The sequence below is a fragment of the Hydractinia symbiolongicarpus genome, chromosome 5 (genome assembly GCF_029227915.1).
Source record: "Hydractinia symbiolongicarpus strain clone_291-10 chromosome 5, HSymV2.1, whole genome shotgun sequence".
Taxonomy (NCBI): Eukaryota; Metazoa; Cnidaria; class Hydrozoa; order Anthoathecata; family Hydractiniidae; genus Hydractinia; species Hydractinia symbiolongicarpus.
This window is the reverse complement of record NC_079879.1, coordinates 9,983,883-10,000,000: the sequence shown is the minus strand read 5'-3', so window position 1 is coordinate 10,000,000 and position 16,118 is coordinate 9,983,883.

Below are 16,118 nucleotides of genomic sequence, written 5' to 3'. Positions count from 1 at the left end.
TTTTACTATTTTCTGATATAACTATACATTAGGTTCTAAACAAAATATGTCCTGCTCCATTGCATATTGCGTGCAAATATCACTGTAGTACTGCTAATGCAGAAGTCCAGGGATAATGTTTCATCAAATTAAACTTTTTCTGCTTTGGCGAAGATAAAGCCGTTTGACCGATTAATATGGAACACACGGGAACTTGGTTTTTATACAATTCAACTGAAAGGGGTATCTAAAAATTTTCACTTGCGAACCTAGGGGACCCTGTCACCCGCTCCTGAACCCTTCCTATATTGATTGCGGAGCGAAGCGAAGGGGATCCCAGCAAAGCTATTTTCATTGCTCTTATATTAGAACCTACCGAATTTCCGCGTTTGCTCCTATTATATCAAATTTTGAAAATGTCGGAATTTTTTGACCCACTTACCCATCTTTTTTTTATGGTCATTTTTTCGAAATGTTCCGTAGAAATCTGGTTGGTCGAGCTAGCTTTAACTCATGCCGTTTCCAGTTGAGACTAAGTCGGTCTACAGTTTTAGCCACATGATTCATTGGTCATTCTTACTAATATCACATGACATTTCCTCAGATACATACCGCTTGAAACGAAAACTGAGTTGATGATAGGGCGTTTTTAAGAAAACGAAGAAAGGGTATGTAGAGCTAGTATATCACGATTTCTTTACATGTAATGAACCCCTTCCTATCCTTACTCCCACCTAAAGCTAGCTAGCATAAAACTGCAAACTTAGCTGGAATAATAACATAACTTAGGTAACATATAGCTAGCTAGCTACTTTAAGAGTTAGCTAGCTAGCATAAAAGCAGTACCATATGGCTAGCATAAAACTGGCCGCAATGGTAAAATTAACAACTTAATGAAGATATTGGCAAGAAAGGACTGGCTACACGAATCACCTTATTCTGCTTTTAATAATTAGCGAGAGTAATCCAAAATTTGATTAGTAGGATGGCTATATACTTCGATTAAGAATACTTATTAATTGAGCTTCAGGGCGGGATTTCGTTAACAAACCAACCAATTAATCATTTTCTTGTTAATTTATAGATATAGCTAGCTATATGAGTGGTGGAGAAACAGACAGCGGCAAAATTAAAATCAATTCGGCATACAACTCACTACAGCAAAACAACTTTCCTGGAACTAAAAATATTCTCCGAAGCGTAAAGATTCCTGTAATATGGCCCTTAATGGGTCACTATTCTTATTATCTTATTGTTAAAAATTGCAATGGCTTGGTTCCCAGGACCTTCTTAAAGAAAACCTATAGTACCTTGGATACCATCAACTTTAGAACATACAACCTCTGCGATGTCTCTATCTCATACCATCAGGTGATATTGAAGATTCCGCCTGACGTGGCGGAAATCAAGTAAATAAGTCATTATATCTCCACTTAACTTTTTTAGCTAAGTAACTTAGAAACAGAGTGGTGACGTCAGCATTTTTCACCGCGTAGATAACTAGGTAAAGTTGTAACAAAATTTGGTAACTTTCTTAAACCGGGATCACAAATTCTGTTTCGGAATGAACAGGTTAATGACGTCATTAAGGCGGTTTTCTTAGAAAAAAACTATATCGCAGAGAATTGTCTTTTCTGAAGATACTTGATAAGGATATCATAGTATGTGACGGTACGACAAAATTAAGTCAAAAATTTCATTGATTGGTTGCCATGGTTACCCGTTGCTAGGAGAAGTATGGGCAAAATATGACATTTTGCTGCATGACGCTTAACCAAATAACTGAATAACATGCGTTATTTCAAGCGCCTTTTTGTCCGCTTTTGTTCAAGGGTCACGTGTATGGATTAAGCAAAGCGCATTTTTGTAAGGCTGACTCGTCTTCCAGAGAACTTATGCGGCAATTTTTGGACGATAGAAAAGCTAAAACAGGGCGAAACAGCTAATATCTCGACAAAATAACTGAAAGACAAAATTTCGGTTACATTTAAACACTAGGTGGTACTAATGCCTGCATCCACAGAAGAAATTGTAAAGCATGGGTGCTTCGATCCTGAGAATTCTTGTTTAGCGTGGATTCCGAACTTAAACAGCAAAAAACTTGCGTAAAGATTATTTTAGGGACATTCTTGACTTGTGGAATGACAAAAGGTGTAGGCCAGCACTATTTCGACCTGAAAAGCACCAAATACCTTAAGTCTTAAGTCTAATTGATGATGAGTTTACTTCGGAGTGTGCGTGGTTAAGACAGCTTTCTGAAAGCTTGTGGAACACCACATTTAATATTCAGAACTGTCATAAATTGTCTTAGGAGGTCCTAAAGTGTCATCTAGATATTACAAGGAATTACACATCAACGGAGGGTCAAGAAAACTGTCTAGAAATGCGAAAGTTGTTGCTATGGGCGTTGCTGTGCATTTATATTTGCGGTTGGTTAAAAAAAAGGGCAGAATGCGCAATAAAAACCTAAATTTGTCATAAGCACTACTTGCCACGGTATTCTAAGAATTCTTGAAATTTTTTCTAGGGGAACTAACTTAAAAAAAGTTTAAACCTCAGGTTCTTTGTAAATATTCGTCAAGAAATATGCAAGAAGAATTTCTGAATAAAAATTCTAGTTATCTGCGGTTCTTTGCTGACGTCAGCAAAAAGTTTAAACACCTATGTCTCCTAAACCGTTCCTTGAAAGCACATGATTTTCTTTTGATTGGCATTTCCGGTTCTATACAATACACAAGCATGTAGTGCAAAAATATTTTACTGAAAAATCGAACTTATAATGTATAAAGCGAATCTCCTCGACAACCGAGCTATCAGTGGGCTAACCAGCCTCATACAATGAGGCTCTTAGTATTCATACAGAAAGGCCAATAGATACACAATAGGTACAATTATTAGCCAAAACGTTTAATTGAATTAAAAAAATTAACATTTTTAAAAAGCTATTTTTCTGATATTTCACAGAAACTTTTCAAGTTTCTTGTCAGATTCAATATCTTGATGTGAGAAATTTTTGCAAACCTTATTTCTGGGAAACAGACATTTTTGTGGAAAACATTTTAATTATTGTATTTCTGGAAAAATACATAATAATGTTTGCAATCAAAAAGGTTTTGTAAAATGTTCCAATTCGTATAAGTAACGTAAAGTATAAACAAGGCTTTAAGTCATAAAAGCAAATAGGAAAAAATATGTTTTTGTCTTGGGGAAAAAATCACAAAAACGTTACACAAAATTCGCTTACACACAAAGTTTGTTTTAGACATAATAACTTTAGTATTATGCATATTACGTCCGGACACAATTTTTTGTAAAAGAGCAAAGATTTGAAAAATTTCCACTTTTACCGATGATCAAAAATAATGCAATATGCAATGGGTATACACTTTCGCTAAAAAAGGATTACAAAAAAAATAAAAAAATGGTATTTCTGCTTATTTACACCAGAAGCTACCATTTTGATTATTTTCTTCCTGACAACACGGAAATTTACTGGCTGATCGCTTTACATAAATAAGGCTTATACATTCTGTGTGTGTCAAGGTACATAGATTACTGGAGAAAGTTCCTCAAACCAATCTTATAATTGATTTTAAAATGCTTAAATGAAATGAAATGATCGTTGCCTTCTTTAACTGTTTATATCCAAACTCTGAAAAGAGAATGTGTAAACCGGAAATTGCGCAGTAGAACCTTGGTTTATAATTAAACTTACCAAAAACAACATCGAATCTGTAGGGAATTATTCTAGTATGCCATATTCTGTCAAAGACTCCTTGCGATTTATTGACTATAGGATATTTATATAGTTGCATCATCCTCTTTGACAACACGCTCGTGTTTGCAGTCGTCTTGTCTAGAAAAGATTGAGAAAGTTAATACACATTTGCAAAATTGATTTTAATTACGTAGACAAAAAAGTAAGGAAACACGCTAAAAAGAGATTCTTGCAATTACTTGCCTTATCCAAAAGATCATGAATGAGCTGAGTATGAGGCTTAAGAAACTCCGGGAAACGTATGGGTAAACCAGGACTATACTTTCCTGTGTACAAAGTTTTTGTATGCGAGCATTGTTTCACAAATAACTGGGGATTTGAGCATAAAGAGATAATCTAGACAGATCTAGAACTGGAAATTAGTTCACTTATACAAATGTGTGTGAAAATCACTGTGTTCCCTCTCGCTTTCCCCATCGTATATTGAACAATCAAATTGGTTTAGTTTCAGTTTGTTCGAGCGAACATGTTGTTGTAGTTTGCTCTGGTTATCTACCAATATAAAGTGTTGATATTGGTAAATTGTGTTTCGTTCTTTTTAAAAAACTAACTGAATAATGAGATCATCAGTTGATTTCTACCCTTATTGGAGTTTTTCGTTCCTAATATTTATTTATTTTTCGTTATTGATAATAATTAATTTTTTGTTCCCAATATATTAATAAATTTATGTACATTTTTAGCCAATAGGCTAAAAAATGTACAAGGCAATAAAAGGCAATAAATATATCTGATGTTTTTTTGTGCGCGATGAACGCGCAACGGGAACTATTATTACTCATTAAAACCCTTTACGGACTCATTGACGGGGTGCCTGTGGGGAGTACATTAAAAGAGTCATAGAAAAATTGACTCCTGTAAAGAAGTCGTTTTGAATATAGGTCGAAATGAGTAACAAGAAGGAGTCATTAATCATGACAACTTAAACATTTGAGCACTTATTTTGACTCCTTTAATGTGCTCTTAATGACTCCCTAAAGGAGGTCCCCATGGGCACCGTAAAAAAAACCTTTTTGTTTAAGTTTCATTTGACTCTTCTAAATTTAAGAGTGTTGCTCTAAAAGTTGTTGACTCTGTCATTTAATCTTACTAGAATATGCATTGAAGGGGCTATGAAACGATTTAATAAGGTCAATCCCCGCAATTTCCGAAGAGCGGCGTGTAATAAACGGACCACTCAAAAGGTCAAGGTGCAAGAAACTAAACACATTTTAGAACCACAGACGTCTAAAAAACCTGTCTATGAATAATTAATTTTTCATGATGAATTTTCTACTTTTTCATTTTATGTTCTAAAGAAACAAAATTTTGTTCGGAATTCTTTTTGGCCGTAAAGTAATGTAAGGTCTGTTAAATAAATTAAATAATAAGTAAATCGAAAGTTAGTTTTGACCATGAAATAGAGACAACACGAGAAATTGTATTTGTTAAAAAATGCTATGTTACGAGCTTTTATATACGAGGATATTAGTTAGGTAGTTCAAACGGCTTGAAGCTTGTTTTATTAGAAAGTTTGAGTTAAAAGCAAGGTAACTACCTATATCGATCAAATAATGGATATGCAATATATGAAGGGAACTTTCTGTCACTTTCAGTTATATTTAGATGCCAAATATGATATTTGGGATGACTTAAGTTGTTGTTTTTGTTCTCAGTGATCATAACCATTTCCACCGCCATTAGCTCGACTTTCAAAAACTAACAGACTTTTCGTAGCCCCTTCAATTGTGTTTGCGTTTTTATTGCAGTCACAATCTTTATATTTAACAAATTTCAACAACATAAAAGACTTACTTGTTACTATGGTAGGAAAAGAGAGCCCGAACTTGAAGAAACAAGCCATAAACCAAAAGGACAAGCTATGGGAATACATCTTCCAAGCAACCATCGCCCTTTTTATTCAAATATAATTGAGGTATAATTCTTGCACCGGAAGTAAGGCATGCATAGACCGTGTGAACACTAAACTTCCATTGCATTCATACCCAAAATGTATTTTGCATTTTAATATAGTTAGGTTAAACTATGACCTTTTTGTACAGAGGTAAAAACAAATCAGCCGTGATGTTAAGGGTGCTATATCCATGCATGCATGCATGCAAACATTGAAATTTTATTGATTTCATACTCAAAGAGCTTTTTCAAATTTAACTATAGTTACACTTAATTACTTATACACTTAATTTAATTATAGTTACACAGTTTTAGAGGTGCCATTCTAACACCATTTAGGGTGCTGCAAAAAAGTCCTTGTACACACTCCTTAAATGGCGTATTTTTCATATATACCGCAAGGGTGCCAAGCGACGTAGCACCATTTAGAGTGCCGGACTAGCGCAGCTACAAAGCTAATATCTACGTTCTAAATGGGCATGCTTTCCATATCCTTTGCGATAAATGTCTAGGATTACAAGAAAAAATGCATTTTAACTTTTAAATAATAATCTCTCTAACAATATACAAATAAAAGATAGGAACGAGATTGTATAATTACAAATTTATCAATCAGTAAAGGAGCAATAAAAATTATTTATCATCAACCCGATAGGAAATTGCTCTGTCAAATTTTTTACATATTTGATACACTCCTTCATCTATTTAATTAGCTCTTAGAAAAACAGTTCAATTAATCATGAAGAACTTGAAGAAGGAAAGCGGCGGGAAGAAATGTTTGCTGGACTGTATATTTTTTATATTAAGGTCGTTTGAGGTTTAGGTGCATACAAAATTTACTCCACCCTCAAACAAACGTTATTTAGTTTTGTAAGAGAAAGTTCAAATGTAGAAAATTGTTTGTTGTTTGAAGGAAATATACGCACCTGAGCACATATGATACAGAAAGAATGTTATAAAGATCATCACAGCGTTATTAGTGAGTAAAAATAAACAAACAAAATAAACAGAGATGTAGATGGATTTTTTGAGAATAAATTAATAATTAAAAAGTTTAGTATATCTTGCCCTGATTAAAAATAAATAAAAAATAAACGAAAAAAAAAAATCATTTTTTTCCTTTACACTCGCCTTAAATAATAAGAAATAATTTTTCTTTTTGCACACAAAATTTTGCTCAGTTATATATTAAAATTCTTTGCTTTAATTGTTTCCAGAATTCTGCTGCTGCAAAGTTAGTACTCCTATGACTTAAAAATTAGTGTATGTAGCTAGAGGCTGATTTCCATTCAGTGCTTTTAGAAATAGTGCAAGCTCATTTCGCGCGCGCGATACAATGTTTTTGATTTCTATTAATAGTGAATCGATTTAGTGATAAGTTTAGTAACAAACTAGAAGATCTAGGCGTAAAAGTCGCACAAGTTAAACTTTTTGATCTGAACAGAAATTGAACTAAACACAATTGATTTGTCCTAAAGATAAAACCTATGGAAGTGGTTTCACATTATCTTTAATATTTAAAACTAGTTGTTGCGAAAAAATCGGGTTCGCCCGTCCTTTTTATACTGCATTGCGTGCTTCTCGCTACTTGCACAGCTAAGCTGCCATTTTGCGTGACAGACGGACTGACGTATACGGGTATTATAATATAAACTAGTCGTTAGCCCGTGGAAAAATCCACGGGGTCGCCCGTCCTTTAAATTTACCCGTCGCAACAAAGTGGACGAAAATATATCGCATTTGGTATTGGTGCGCATTTTAAAAATTTCGTGTTTCCGTTACGGGATGCGGCTTTCGCGGACACACAGACAGACAGACGACGGCGATTATTAAAGAGATAGTCGTTAGCCCGTGGATACATCCACGGGTTCGCCGTTGTTTATTTACCGCATTTTGTTTCTCGCTACTGCGGTTACCATTTTGCGTGACAGACAGACAGACGTACACGGGTATTATAATATAGATGTACTTCTGAATAAACATTAACTCGCTGAGTATCTTTGGCTCGTATGCCAGGTTGAATACATAATATGATGCAAACATGACTACAAAAACGTGAACAAAATCTTTCGTTTTGCATGCAACATTCCGTTTGACCAAAACAGTAAAAGATACGTCGCCAACAATTTCATAAATATCACTGACATCATTACCAGGCATTATGACAGGTTTGCTTTTGTCTTTCATTAATTGGTGCATGTCTTCTTTTAAATTAAGGAAAATAGCTATCAATGCTGAACATAGTGTTACGCCTAAATAGTAATGATAACATATTTATTATGAGTAATTAAAACAATATATCATTCAGTGAGCTGATATTATGGTCCATGTTTTTTTTTGAATCTCTTCAATACAAAACTAGTGTGTAAACTTTGTTTGTAATGCAGTTAAAATAATTGTTACAGGTGGAGTTAAATAAGTAGTATCAAAGTCATTAATGTGATCAGCGTAGCAAGGATTTTTCAAACAAGTGCAACAGAGTTAGTTGGAAACCGTACTAAATATCATTTCTCAAAACCACAGAAACAGACAATTTCAGTTGACTACAATTTGTGCTCTCCTTTCTACTCTATCGCCATCCCATAAAATGCAACAAAAAACACACTTCTTTGTTTAATTATTTTCTATTTTATTCCCGTTCCCTTATTTTATAAGGGAGTTATTTTATATCTCTTTTTTTGTTCTGTTTACATCAAACTTTTACACAAAAAGAGCAATGGATTTTCAGATTTTTGTCAATTTTGTTTTATTTTTCATTATTTCACTCTCATCAGCATATTTTACGCACGTTTTGCCAAAAATAATTTTTTCTTTGCGATTGAAAGGCAAAAAATCTTTACTCACTCTGGACCATGAATTAAAAAAGGAAAATTAGAAATTCGAATGATCCGAATGTGTTATGATTAACTAAGTGAAGTTCTCAATCTAACATTAATAAATGTTGCGAATGCCAAGTTATACTTCAAATAAATAACCTTTTACATCTAACTGACTATTTTCTTATTTAAGGCTTATTTTTCAAGATTTTTTAACTGCATTTTTGCAGTGAGAATAAATTAATGTAATAGAATTTTCTGTTGGACTTAGATCTAGCTTCTGTTACAATTTTAACTTCGGTATTAATAGTGCAATTATAATGGACAAAATAAGCAAAAATGTTTCATTTTCTTGGCTGGTAGGACCGTATTTTCAATAACCTACAGGGCCCTAAATAACTCTCGGTCTATTGTGCCATATCGTTTATTTATTCAAAGAAGTTGATACCAGACTCGACAAAGGTACAAATTTAAAAAGATGCATTTTTCAAAAAGTTCGTTATTGCGCAAATTTAATGCTTTTCTTACTAGTAAAAAATATTGCGCTTAAAACACATTTAACCGTGAGTGATTATAATTATCTATTAGGTATATCTATTAGAAACTAACTCTAAAAATCTCTATGAAATCCTTATAATCGGGAAAAGATAATAACTTTCGACAGGATTATTCTTAGAACTTAAAGCTTACAATACAATTTTATTCTACTAGTCGGTGGCCCGTGGAAAATCCACGGCTTCGCCCGTTTTTTTTATACATTGCATGCCTCTCACTACTTGCGATACCATTTTGCGTGACAGACAGACAGACGTATACAAGTATTATAATATAGATAGTTGTTGCCCGTGAAAAAATCCACGGGTTCGCCCGTCCTTCATATTTACTCGTCGCGGCAAAGTGGATAAAAATATATCGCATTTGATATTCGTGTTTCCGTAACATCATTTCCTAACTCAGCGGGGGGTCCGCGCAGAGACAGACAGACGGAATACGGCTATTATAATAGAGATTAAGTGGAATCTTCCTGAGATTTTTAGTCACATGATTAATCCGATTACCCCGTTTTTTATGGATTTTACCCAAAAAATCAGAAAAAAAGGATTTGTGGCTATTTTTGGCCCCTATTCATGCGATCTATGTTAAAACAGAAAAATTTGTTAAATAACATCTTTTTAGCTTTCAAGAACTTTGAACACCATGTAGAAATCACTCTAGAACACAAGTAATTGAATTTTAGTGGTAAATTAGACAATTTGAAGCTTTCAATGACGTCACAGAAAAAGTGCTGACATAAACCACAACATTTTGCTTCCATTCTGTTTCTTCCATGACGTACTATAAGTGTGCCAAGTTTAATTAAATGTGAACAGCCCTACCCTCGGTTATAATATGTTCGAAATACACCGAATCGAATAAAGGTAAGCCCACTTCAATCTTTTAGAACGCTCAATATGGTTTACTACAGTATTGCGCCATATTTAGGAACGCTTTTGCACGCACTGATAGTTTTAAAAGTTAAATCATTTTAACATTTTTTTAGAGCGCTGTTAGTGCTGTAGTGTATATTAATGCAAATTTATGATTTTGACGATTAAATTTTCTTGGATCGCCGCCATTTTGAATTTCATTATACAAATTATTTATTTTGTCATTGTCGTTCATCTTGTCGCAGCTTTTTTTGTTAGTGCGTACGATCTCTTGCCTGGAGGTGCAATAATGGATCAAAATGTCAAGGCAAATAACGAAAGTAAGTCTTTCATAATATGCAAGTATTTTGATCAATTGATTTGTTGGGGCGCAAACAGCTTTGAACAGACAGAATACGGCTATTATTATAGAGATTATAGAGACTCATTGTTGGAAACGCGGTTTAAGCCACAAGTTAATGTAAGCCGGCGTGGAGCAGCAGGTTGAGCGCTTAAGTGCAGGTATGCAGCGTGTCGCAAATCCAATGTAGCGATCACAGTCTTTAAGCTTTTCAATGTTGAAAGAAAGGTTACAACACATAGTTACTCCGTTATATCAAAAACAGTTAGTTTACCTTTGTGGAATAAGATCCCGTGAAAATTTAAAGATCAATCGTGAGCGATATCGCGATGAGCGGTTAGTACAGATAAACCATGTTAAGTGAGTACACGTTTTATAGAAATTGTGCAATATCGATTTAAAGATCGCTCAGCTGGAACAGGGAATATTTGAGACCAAAAGACCCAGTATAAATAGAGATAAGGATACTGTAATAGTTCAGACAGCAAAAAGGTTCCGTGGAGAGCCATCTATGGTAAGAATCAATACGAGGAAGTATTGGATTATATTGACCTAGTTATGACGGAGGGGCACTCTTCATATATCAAATAGATTGACGTTTTGCCAATAGGATGGGATTGCGCTGACTGCAAACAAGGCTTTACACAAACATGCCATCTCAATCAGCATAAGACGACTATTATCTGCAAAAGATATGGCGTATGTAAGGTGAGTAAGGCGTATGCCGAGCAGTCAGAGGAGGTGTTTTTCCAAGAACGACATAGCTATTCTGCATCGCAATGGATAAAGTACATCTTGATCAAAACAGGAAAACACTCACACCATGTACTCTGCGGACATGGTGGAGAACGCGTTATTCAAAAAGGAAAGTAAGTGCTCAAGGTAGACGGGTATGAACACACCACGAAGACCGTCTATCAGTACAACGGCTGCAAATGGTACAGATGCCCATACTAGGAAGAAGCCAACAGGTACGTTACGAAAAGACAAAGAAAAAGGAGAAAACTATACGGGAAGTAAGGTATCCCGTCGTCACAGTGTGGGAATGCGAGGATCCATTCAAGCTACAGCGGTCTTTCTGGAAAGACTTTACGTACTATCTCCACTAAAGTCTCTGACCTTTATGCCTTTCACTCGCTATTTACAAGTAGTTTGCTGCAGACCTGATGTATTTATCGGAGTATGTGACAGTAAGTGTTAGCATTCACGATAGTCTGAATGGTCACCCGAAATTCCTAGAGAACGAAGATTCCAAGGTATTGGTGAAACGATTCGTAGAGAAACTGGAAAGTAGACAGTCCCTCATTGTTGCAGAGGTAGATATGATATACAAAAAACATGTTGACTTTGACAGCCTTCCGGTTAAGACCAAATTGTAAGAGATAAGAGTAAAAGAAGTATGGTAGCAATGAAGGACAACAACTACATGTTCCGGAAAACATTGAACTTCAAGTTCATCGTTTAGACGCCAATATGTTTTACGACTTTCCGTGGGGTAAGGAGAAGCTGAAGTCAAGCCATAGTCTAGGGTACAAGACTGAACGCTGTTCGGTTCGCACAGGTGGAAATTGAAGCACCTCCCGAGTTCAGCAAAATGTCACCGCTTTTTGTGGTTAAAGAGATACCCGATGCTCAAATCCCTGAGCATGTGCATGACTACCTGAAAGTGACAGAACGCAAGCGTGTTCCTGGTACACGTAAACTCTTTGGGTTGATGAGAGCCTGGACTGGATAAGGCTGAACGTCTGAGAAAAGATATCGAGAAGAACTCCATCGTAAAGGATGGTATGGCCGATATAGGAGTTCTTGTGTACTGTTGTCTTGGTATATATCTAGCTTCTTGGATGGTGGCTGCGCATACCCTAAATTACACAGCGTTGACCAAGAGGAAGAAAGATGTCAGGGGTTAGATGAAGACGGGAAAGATGGGGAATGGTATGTCCAAAGCACATTAAAGGTATTCCTGAAAAGTATGATAAAAAGGTTTACGGACGTGTGCAGTTATGGTCCATATTTTACTAGAAAAATCATTCTGTCTCCACTTGCAACTCAATTTCCCCCTCACGTATGCCAGCTGCAGCTAGGTATAGAGTGCTGAAAGTTGGTGGGACTGAATGGTCGGTAACACGTTTGCAGGTGTGGATTTTATGAGGGCTTTCCTCCATGAAATAAATGAGCAGCAGTATATAACAAGGTGTAGAAAAGCAAATCATTACAAAACTAGTGAAGAATCCCGGGAGTATAGCACAAGGCTGCAAGTTAGCGGCACTGATGAAGAGAAGAAAGGGAAAAATGATCCAAAAAAAGTTACCGTGGAATCATCAGTGAAAACCTCTTCTCGAGTCGATTCAACACAATTCAACAGGACTATATAATATGGTGCAGGGACTTCTGCCATCGTAATTGCAATAGGAATCTGTTCTTGGTACGCGCGAGGCGTTAAGCGATAGCTAGCAAAAGTGAATAGGGATAGAAGAAATATTCCTGAAGAAGCTACTTCCACAAAGTCTGCCGGATTCTCGGTGCAACAAGCTTGATGATTTAGCATTTTTTCGGATGGGATAAGTTTAAATATAAATGATCACTGTTTCGACGTACAGGAAGAAAATAATTGACATGATCCACGAAATATTGGCAGATCTGGTATTTACTTTCGGAAATGTCTTGCCAGGGAAGAAAATTTTAGGGATCACAATACCTTCTGTGTAGACAGACATGGACAATTAAAGGTCGAATTGGTACATTGAAGTGAACATTACCTTCACCTAGCCCCCACAATATAACTCGAATAGACAATTTAGCTAAAAAATTGAATTTAATTGGCCAATTATTACTGCAACATGGAATTTTAGTGTATTTTTAGCTCTAACTATAATGCGAATCAAATATTTTGGAAACGTTTTTGTGGACGCAGTGTCACGTAGTATATATTGATCCATACTCAGATTCAGATAGGATAAAACATGAATTTTCAAGGTCAAACCTTTGCAGTTGAAACCTTAATTAAAAAGAAACTTACAGGCAAAAATAAAACAGTTAAAAACATAAAAAGATTTGAAGCCAGAAAAGAATGATATTGTTAAATAATCCAAATCTTAAATTTATGAAGGCTTTAACTATAAAAAAACATTTCATACTGCATGCTCACCCCTGGCCATAATGGCGGAGGCTGCAATAACAAATAATCAGAATATACTGGTCCGTGTTGGCTTGAATGGTATCCTGTGGAAAGGCGTCCGTGATAATGGACTATAAAAAGGGTATACAAAGTGCACAATGAATATTGTCATCAAATTTTTTTTCAAGATTTTTGTTGTCCTAACTGATTTCATATTCAAAAGGATCTTACGCATTTAGCTGCACAGGCACCAGTCCTGCCAGAAAGGCCATGAAAACAAACACCAATGCAATGACAAACGCAATGGACGAAGTCATAAAAAATCTAAGTTTTCTTCTTTTTTTAGATACATTTAGCTAGCTAGTTGTTATTAAAATAAAAAAAGCTCTAGCTACTTTTTAATTTATTTGCATAAAATAAAATTTTACCCTGTCATAGACAAGTCAACAAAGGAAAACCACAGAAATAACAAATTTAGCGAAGTTTAAAATCTAACACATACTCGCTATTGGCACAGAGAATCCTACCAGAACATAGCTGCTAGCTAGCCTATAAATAAAACCCCAAGCATAAAAGGTTTTTTTTATAAAAAAGACTTGATAAGCAACTCTTTATGCCTTATTCCAAGTCTTCTTGGGCACTGTAGCCATATCTAGAGACATAGAGGAGGAGAGGCATGTGGTGCAATCCGTCAAGTTCAAAAAATAGCAGTCCTCAATGGAAAGTTGTTTAAAGCATGTTTATACCTTTACATTTATAATTTCAGGACCAATGCACCTTAGTGTCTGGTTTATTTTTAAGATCCAGGAGATACTCATTATCCTTCGAACCAACCGGACTGCATTATCGTTACACAGAGAGCAACTAAAGATAATATCATATCAACACATGTATAAAAAACAATTTTTATGCTTTCAAGTAAATTGTACGAATTCTACAATTACCATTAGAACGGCTTTCCTTCAGGCTCTCAACCGTAACAACGTGCGGCCAGGACTCCAACAAAACGCTACCGGTTAAGGCTGATATCCATGGGCGAATTTTGGTCGCTCGGGATCTGGCGATCCGAGGGCCTATTAAATCTCCATATGCCATAGCGAAATAAGATGAGCAACAAAAGCTTTACGTGAAAACATGGACTTTATTTTTATTCTTCTGCAGAAAAATGTGTAGCACATTTTTTGAGCATAATTTTTACAAATTTGATTCTGCTTGGCTCTCAAAAATTTGTAACGTTAAAAATCGTCAACGATCGCTTAAATAGTTGAAACAGTTCAACTTTTTTGGCGATCTCAGCAAACAACTCATGTTACGCAACTTTATGCACACAACCTCTTATGCGCATGCTCACATCTCAATCGCTAGAGTCCAAGCGACCAAAGTTCGCTCATTTGACATCAGCCTTTAGCCATCTCAATACGGTAGAGATAACGATGGAAAAGAATATTTCTCACTGCGTTGCTAGCGCTAAAGAAGTAACTCTTCTTGCCTTTTTTACAAAATTTATTTCAGGATTAATCTTCCTATTCCTGAAAAACCTTTTACTATATTAGGGTGTAAACAAATTTACGCTTTCATTTGTGGCTTTTAAGTTTGCATTGTTTCCGTTTAGTATGGTGCTATATATAACAAGCAGAAGTTAAATTATTCTTTTTTATTTTTTCTCAGTGCACCTGTTGGCCCCTTTTTCCGACATTAGTTCTCAATTTTTTCCCCACATCTTTATACTTGTTCAATTTTTATGCATCTAATCGGTTTCTACATTTTTAATTATCTTATTCATGTCAGGATAAACAAAATATGCGGTTTGGAAAAGTGTAACTATAATAACTAACTCAAATTTTCTGCAGTTTGAAAGCAGATAGATATGTATAATTAATATAAGTAGTCGTTAGCCCGTAAAAAAATCCACGGGTTCGCCCGTCCTTTTTATACCGCATTGCGTGCGTCTCGCTACTTGCACAGCTAAGCTACCATTTTGCGTGACAGACAGACGGACAGACGTATATGGTATTATAATATAGATAACACAGCAAAAATCTGTTGGGTAATACTTTTAGTAAGAACTTGTTTAAAGATAATATGTAAAGAAGTCAAATCTGCACTTGCTTCTCATAAAAAGCTCTTTCTACGAAGAAATGACAAGATTTTAGTTTTAAAAAGTGATCTTTAGATAGGCCTCAACCTCGTCCCCAGGGTTCTTTTTCTCTTTTTGACAATCTCGGACGGCGAGAAGAAATAGTTTGAGTAGGCCTAAGTTTTGTGTTTCATTTGAACCTAAGATACCCCAAAAGATATCTGGTGCCACACCTTAATTTTCATGAGATATAAACAAAAACCACGTTACTGTGCTGAGTGACAGATGTAAGCTGTAGATAGAAGAAGGTTAACACAGTTAACACAGAAGAAAAACTATTGAGCTGAAAGAAGCAATTTTTTTGTCACAAAAAACACAATAATATGGTGCGGTATCCTAACAATGTTATAGTGCCCTACAAATTTTTTCACACCCGTGGTTAATTTTTTTACCTATTTCAGACAGTGCTTATTAGAAGACGGCGTCTATTCGAACAGAAGAAGTCGTTTGGTTGAAGGAAGAGGCAGAGGCTTTAAAAAGTTTGTGCCGCTGCTTACGGAAGAATATAAATTCAAAATCAAACCTTCCCTAAATTTGCTATCGCCATTTTTAATTTTAACGCAGCACTAAAAGCTGTAATGCAACAATCGAAAATTTCAAATCAGGACCTTTATGGATATGCAAAAGTAC